We start from the raw sequence: 8,409 nt of genomic DNA, 5'->3' as shown, positions 1-8,409 counted from the left end.
ATTTTACGTCTTCTGTAAAGTGATCTTCTTGTTTTATAACATAACCAGTAAACTGACTTCCACAACAGATGTTCACACTGGTCTTTGTATCTAAAACAGATATAAATGATGTCACAAATTAATTAATAATAAATATATAATATAATAGTTTATTTCAAGAACATATAAACATATTTTAATGTTCTGATATAATCAACAAAAATATCAATATAATAATATTAAATATAAAACTAAGTTAACACTTTATAACAACTTTTTTATCTAGATCAGAATAGCATATAAAACAAACCGTTGGTAATGTTAATGAAATGGTTTCAATAGATAAAGTCTAAAATCATCTGTACAAATATGATAGTACAGAGTCATATCAACCAATGTTACTTTCAGCCAGTACTTATCTGAATTAAGTGTTAGATATTTTATTTTCGAACTTAGAGGGATTGATTATCATGAAATCTTCAAATCAGTTGTCTACTTTAACATGTTAATTAACATCAATACTTTATAGTTACTGCTCAAAAGCTCTATATGTGTTAATAAATATTTATAAATGCCAAGATTTAGACTAAACCAAAATATTTATCTATATATTATTTATCAAGTTTATGTATCATTCCTGTGATTAGAAGTTGTTTGATTACTGACTTCAACATGTTAAATTAAGAGATTGGAGATTTGGGATTATTCAATTCTTAAGATTCTATAAGGCCGGTAATGTTCAGGATAATCACATGTATATAAATAAATCCCACTGGATTAGAAAAGTTCATACTGTAGTCTATTGGGAACAAAGTAAATGAAAATCATGTGTTTAATGGGATTTACCTGTAACATTATTAAACACTGTAGCAAATACTAAAGTCTTTAAAGTTTAATTTCAGACTCTATCATTATTTTAATTAATAGATTAAACTATTGAGTGCATGCACATTATGTGGACTGACTAACTCTAGATCAGGAGTGTTGTTTGAATGAGAGAGCTGATAATTATTCTAACTTTTTGTAAAAAACATTAAAAGCAGTTAATATCTATCTGAACATCACCTGATCACCAATATTTCTCTGTGATTGATCTAACGTTGAGCTCTCTTCATGGAGCCTGAATCTGTTGCATATTTTCATAGGTATACAAAGTTAGCAATCTGATCTTCTTAAAAATCAGATCAGAAGAGCACTGGGGAATTCTTTAGATCAGATTGGTATTGGCAGTCAATACAGACTTTGTCAAAGGCTTAATGTTACTCCTCTTTTCGTGGGTGATGATAAAAATTGTCCCATTAAATTTAGGCCTATTAATTTTACTTCTGTTAGTGGTGAGAAAAGATTTTATTTTATAAATGATGCTTTGAATAGTTATTTAATATTGTTGGATAGTCAACATGCTGTCACTAGGGCAAATTTTGCTTTACCAATCTTTTGACTTTCATTGAAAAAGTTACTGTTTATGTACATAAGGTTACTGGTGTGGATTTGTTGTATCTAGATTTGGAGAAAGCATTTGTTTAAAAAATGACCTCTGTAGGTAAGGGAAGTAAGTTGACCCATTGTATAAAATAATGTTTGGTTGAAAAAAGCAAAGGGTTTTTATAAATGAGGTTCAGTCAATCTAGATTAATGTCACAAGTGGGGTATCTCGGGCTCAGTGTTAGGATACATCAGTGATATAGATGAAGGAATAGTCAATAAATGTCTTCAATTAGCTGAAGATGCTAAGGTTTTGGGTGTTTCAGACTGAAAAAGATGATACTGTTTTACAAAAGGATGATTTGTATGGCAAATAAAAGCATATGGTTGTAGTTATAATAAATGCTGGGTAATGAATTTTGAATATAATTGAGATGAAAATAACCTTAACAATAGTATAGAAGAATAGGATCTTGATGTAATAGTTGTTCAGTCTATTAAGTGATGTGCTGCTGCTAGTGGCAGGCACATAGTACTTTAAGTTGTGTCTTCAGAAATATTAAGTACAACTCTAAAGATTTTATTATTCCATTGTATAAGTCACATCTGGAGTATTGTGTTCAGTCTTGGGCTTCTTAGCTCAAAAACGACACTGCAGTATTTGAAATAATATGAAGGAGGGTTCAAAGTTAATTATTAGTAAAATTTCACTAGAAGTCCACTGAGATGATTTCTTAGGTCAAAAGTTTTTGATAACCCTTCTAATACTGGTGGGTGGATTCCAACCAGCCCATATTCCCAAAAGTAACCATAAACAGTTATACTGTAACTTTTTAAAATGTACAAGCATTTTCATGAATTTTTGTAGATTATCAGTAAACATTACAAGGCTTTAATACACAAAGTATCAGATTTCTTAATTAAATTTTAACATTTTTTAATTAATTATTTGTTTGTGCATTTTTAATTTTTGAATATTGACTATTCAAAATGCAAAGTAATTTCTATTTTCAGATTAAAAATACTTTTATGCATCAGAAAATTGTCAAATTTCACATGCGAAATTTCCATAACCTCATAATCTCCTCCTGATAATTATCAAAAACTATTTTATATGTTGGTTTGGTTGGTTCTTATGACCTCATAACCATAAAAAAATAGAAAATAGATATGAATTATGCTTTTTTGTTCTGGAATTACTACAAATTATAACACAAAACCACAAATGTTTAGTCTAACAGCTTAAATATCATAACATTTATATATATTTATTATTTTTATTTTGTTGACCTTTCAACAGGTCTGACAAACGTTACAGAAGTTGAATGACAAGGCACTCATGCACTCATGTAACCATATCCAGTAATATAAGACTAGCCTTCACAAACTTACCTGTCTTGGCTGTGTTCTAGTGGACCAGTATTTTGTAAAATAGTCACATTTTGGTTATAATATATCATATATGTATATAGATTATTAACTATTTACAGTAAAATGTTTAAATTCCAGTTACATTTCTTAAAACATATGACAGTAAATAAAAAAAGTAAAGCAAACAATTATCTCTTCTAATTGTGAACTTTGTACTCGTTTGCTGCTTGCCGTATGTTGTTAAGACTAGTCAAATTTTGCATGTTGATGATGTGAAATGAAACAAATTATTTTTTGGTTTTGTATATACATCTGAAATAACCAAAAAATTATAAATTACTGTATAAATACCACAGAATTCCACCATAAATTATCAGTCTTAGAAACTAAGCTGTATTTGGTTGTAAAAAGACATGATTTTTCAATCTCAAAAATGTCTTACATTACCGCTTGGAATCTACCATGAAAAGAAAGGGTTTCTCACATAAATACTTTGCAGAGGCTGAGAGATCCATATTGGGGACATTCTAAGCTTTTGATTGGTTAGTCACACATCATAGACAGAAGTAGGTGTATGTAAGCATTTACAAAAAAAGAAGTGGGCGGGGCTACTATGTTTGATTCACTAAATATATCGATATCTCAAGAAATAGAAAATATAGAAGGTTATTATTTTATATCAGTATTGGTAATTTGTAAGAAATAATAGATTTTTCTATTTGAACATCATAAACATTTAATCTGAACCAATGCTGCAGTTAACAAACCACGTGACACACAAAAATCGATATTTAGGATTTCTTTTTAAATATTTACATTTATGTTAAGAAATTAACTAATGTATAATAATTAAAATTGAATTATAATCTACAATTTGATGCCAAACTTACATTCATAAATAGTAGTTCAATAAAATTTTGAATGCAAGTCAACAAACGTGATGACATGGCCTTTGACCTGTGATTATAGGAAGACATGTCTCAGTAGGTTTAAAGACAAAATTAGATATGGAGATCTGATTGAGGTTTTTAAGATTCAATACGTAAAACAGACTTTGTGGTTTATTCTCCTGAAGATGGTGGAATTATTTCCACTGAAACATATATAGTTTTTAAGGTTTTTTAACTTATAAAACATTGATGTCTCGTTTGATTAATTTTATTTAAAGTTTTTAAGATTGTTAAGGGAATTGAAAGCCTTCATGCATAATATTTATTTCACGAATGACAAGAATGGTAAGACTAAGAGACAAAATTTACCAAGGTAGGTGTCTTGTTCAGCTAAGACCAAATGGCCTACACCTAAAACATTAACCTCCAGTTGCTTATATATCTGTGCCTCTACTTTTCATCTCTATCTGGTTTATCCACTCTTGACTTTCATTTCCAACTACGTCACTAACTTTTACATTTTGAATGTTCCTGACTCTTTAAAGGCAAATACTGTGTGTGTGTGCTGATCTTTTATGTACATCTTCAAATAATAAAAATAAACCCAAACCTGTCACTCAAGTAACACGTGGAACTGAGCATTACATTCATTATGTCATCAGATCCTACCAAATGTGCAGTGTTTCTTCTAGGGAATGTTTACACACCATTGAGATGGGTTGTTTTGTGAGACTACTTTGATGCTATATCTGTATAACAGACCTGGCCATTTCCATACTTTGTACAGAAAGAACCAAATGTAATTCTGTACTCAAATCTGAATCTTACACTCAGTGTCTTTAGTCGTGGTAACCCATTACAGTGTCTCTTTGTGATGAAACAGTGATTACAGTGGTCTATACATTCTGTCATGTGTCCTGTCCTGTGAGAATTATAACCCCTGTTTAAATAAGAAAGTGTTTATTGGGTGTTTCCTTCAGAATATTTTCTTGTTTTAATGTGTTGTATGGCATTGTTTTGTTTGCTTTTAGAATCAGATGTAAAATATTTTGTATTTACACAGTATTAAGACATACATACATAACCAAGTTTATAATGTTAGGTTTAGTAATTATATATTCATGTTTTAAATTAGTGAACTGTGGAATTTATATGTAATGATAACAGTAGTTGTTATTTCTGTTAACCCTTTCAACCATTGTTTGATTTTAGAACATATCTGATCAAGTGAAAATGGAACACCTTGGTGATCTGCTACAAGATGATGTTATTTCAAAGTTCAGTTACAGTGATGATGAGGATCAGAATAGTTCACACTATAATGTTATGAATGTGAAAACAGAAACTGAATCTGAGTTAGAAAGAACATCTGGTAAGTATATACATCACTTAAAACTTAAGTTCATTGACACTGGCTCAACTTTTATGACACAGACATGGATGTGAAAGTGACCTTCTAGCCCTAAAGTGAACATAAGAGTTTCTATTCTGTAACTTTTGATATGTTTAGTATCTTTATGAAATTCAGTAAACATTACTAGCCTTTTGTGCACAAAAAATCAGATATTTTAATTAAGTATTTCTACTGAAAATTTGTCCATAAATATATGGAGTCAGAGTATTGACTACTCGAAATTCAAAGTGATTTTATTTTTAAGATAAAAATGTGTTCATTTGACAATTGTCGAATTTCATTTGAGTAATCTCTAAAATATCCTAAATAAATATAAAACGTTTTTCTTGGTAAAAACTATTTTATCCATTATTTTATTTACACTAACTCTATACACAATCTATCGATTTGAGCAACCTTGTAACCACCTTAAAAAAATTACAATTTTTTCTTTCTATAGTGGCTACAAATTGTTACATGAAACTACAATTTGTTTATCTAAAAATTCCTAACAGTACATATATATTTGTACCTAATTTTATTGTTTTTTCACCCATGTCAAATAAATAATCCTCCACTAGTTGTAAATCACTTGGCAAATGTGGAGCTTACATTATTGTATTGAATACGAGCATGAAGAATTATTGTTATTATTATTCATTATCATATTTAATCTAACCTAATTTTTTAAAAATATTTACTTATAAAATTAAGAACTTAAATGTTACATAATTTTACAATTTGATTCATTAACTTTGTTTTGATGCCAAGTTTCAAATCTAAAAAGCTGTGATGTGCACTTTGACCTACCTGTAGCAAGAGGGTAAAAAAATTGGTTGAATTCTTGATCTTTTAAGAGTTATTGAACCATATTAGACAGGATTAATTTGAAGTTTATAGATTAATGTTTGGTTTGTGTTTTGTTATTTCTACTTATTCTGTGAAAGTTTTAATGTGATAAAATAACAACAAAACATCAAAACATTTTTAAGATTAAGTTTGCCTCAAAATGAATGGGGAGAACAGTATTTGTTTCTATAAAATGAAACATTAAGAAACTTTCTAACTGACCAGTGTTTGTTATATTTTATGGTTCTTCATGTTCAGAGAATGTGCTGCTGTATCAATGTCAAAAGAATTCCTAAATTTATATTTTCAAAGTTAAGAAAGGTTCATCAGGTATACACTTCCCTCCCCTAAAAAAATGTTGGGGAAAACACATTTCAAAACACTTGTGAGAGCAGGTGCATCTACACACACACACACACACACACACACACAGCCACAATCCTATGCATATCAGCGATACACACCACTAGTATATATACAGTAGGGACATTTAAACGTGCAGAACACAAAATGCAGGTTGTCAAAATCTGATCCTGATATTGGCCAAACTTTGGCACACCTGAATGGATCGAATATTTCACTCAAGTCACAGGCTTAAGTAACATTAACTAAATTTCAATCTTCTGGCACCTGTCCACTATTCAAAGGCTTACACAAACAGTAGAAAGTGGCTCAGATATTAAATACTTAACATCCTTCAAAACTGTTTTAGAAATATTACCTGGAACGAGAATGGTTGATTTGACACAAAATTCTACAAATTAATATCATATAACTGTTTGATTAAACACTGAATTATACACATACATATCATATAACAATGTTTGATTAAACACTGAATTCTACACATTCACAATATATAACAATGTTTGATTAAACACTGAATTCACTGTGCTGAGCACATTAAATGAGATTTAAGCAAATGTCAAGTCTCTTCTATCAGATGTATAGGTACACCCAATTCCCTCACAGCTTTGTTAATTATATTATTAACTATAGGGATAATACACTTAGATCACTATGGTTTTCACAAATATGTGAAGGGCTTGTTAACTGGTTAAAAGTCGTAACCCTCTTCATGGTCCATGGGTAATGACAGAGAAAATGTAGAAATAGCAGTTGAGAGACTTTTGTAATCGTTACTGACCATCTTACAGTTCAATACAGTTGTAGAAGTGTCTATAACTTGTACATCTCACCAGGTAGAGCATATTAAAATATAAACTTGATATCATTGTGAACATGGCTTAGGAACTGATGAAATAGAATTAGGCTGTTCACACCATCATTGCAAATACCATAAAAATCTTCAATAAAATACAACCAGATGACAAGAGACTGTTCTCTACTAAGTATCCAGTCTCAGGTTGCTTTAGTCTCAATGGTACGTATGAAAACTATAGCAGAGAATACAGCCACCCTATTACCCATGGATAATCCTTGATAATGAAGGTACATTTGTTCAACAAAACTGAAAACATTATTATGTAAAACAAAATCCAGGATTTTCACTGGGTACTGAATGTTTCTCTTCATAAAACATTTTTACATTCTTCTGGACCAGAAATATTACTGCTGTTAAAACAGCTCCAATGAGTTTATTCACAACAATTCAGCAAACTTGTAGTGAATTTTTTCAGTTTGAGACTACAAACATGTCATTATTAATTAGATGCCAAACAAACAAAGTCCAGAAAGACACAATTACAACTACAAATTATCTTTAATAACACAACTGTAAAAAGTTTAATTACCTCATTTTTCTCTGATGCTCCATCACACTTTTCTTCTTGTTCCTCTTTTGTTACATCAAACTTCAAAATTGTATGTAGAGAACTTTCTTCCAAGAAATCAGCTTTTCCTGGAACTACAAGTACAAATAATGTATGTTTGTCTATAACAAGATTCAACATAGTTTATGCTTCACTAAATCATACTCAAGCCCCATATATTGTATTTAAAAGAACAGGTCTCTTCTATAAATTTCTTACATGATATATAGGTACATAGAAAAGAACTGACTTTCAGCAAAGGGCAGGTTCTGAAAATATACCTGGACTGCCATGAACCTTGTCAGTTGTAGTTCCAAATGGTGGTTAAACAGAAAACCAGGATAAGAGAGCAAGGCCTTTTCGTATACCTGGTAAAAGAAAGATCTCAATGGAGAAGAACAGTAATTACTTAAAGAGTAGACATATTTCTAGAATTAAAATATCCACCATAGTTATTCACTATGATGAAGTACAAGAAAGTTGGAGGCAGCCATTATAAATTCTGACACCTGATGCACGTAAGGCTATTATTTTATCTATTTTAAAATCAGTAAGAAACACCGATAAGCTGTGAATTTGATAGTATTAATCTGTGGCAGCAAAAGTGGTAAAAAGAACAGACTATGTCATATATTCTTCACTAAAGTTAATGTTTTTGAGAGAAAAATAGATTGCAAACTTATAAGTTTGTTCAGCTTCAGTGATTTATTTATTTATTTCATTATAAGAG

At 30.1% G+C, this 8,409-nt stretch overlaps 1 long non-coding RNA gene across 1 annotated transcript in view; it reads left to right on the top strand.

The window, feature by feature from the left end:
• LOC111083107 overlaps nt 1-5,242 on the top strand; it is a 16,793-nt gene extending 11,551 nt beyond the window's left edge. Inside the window, exon 3 of the long non-coding RNA XR_002608800.1 lies at nt 4,878-5,242. This is a non-coding gene — a long non-coding RNA (uncharacterized LOC111083107). The remainder of the gene's footprint in view (nt 1-4,877) is intronic.
• Nucleotides 5,243-8,409: the final 3,167 nt, after the last annotated feature.

Source organism: Limulus polyphemus, unplaced genomic scaffold, assembly GCF_000517525.1.
Source record: "Limulus polyphemus unplaced genomic scaffold, Limulus_polyphemus-2.1.2 Scaffold8201, whole genome shotgun sequence".
In the NCBI taxonomy this organism is placed as follows: domain Eukaryota; kingdom Metazoa; phylum Arthropoda; class Merostomata; order Xiphosura; family Limulidae; genus Limulus; species Limulus polyphemus.
The sequence above is the reverse complement of the archived record's forward strand: the minus strand, read 5'-3'. Positions and strand labels throughout refer to the sequence as shown.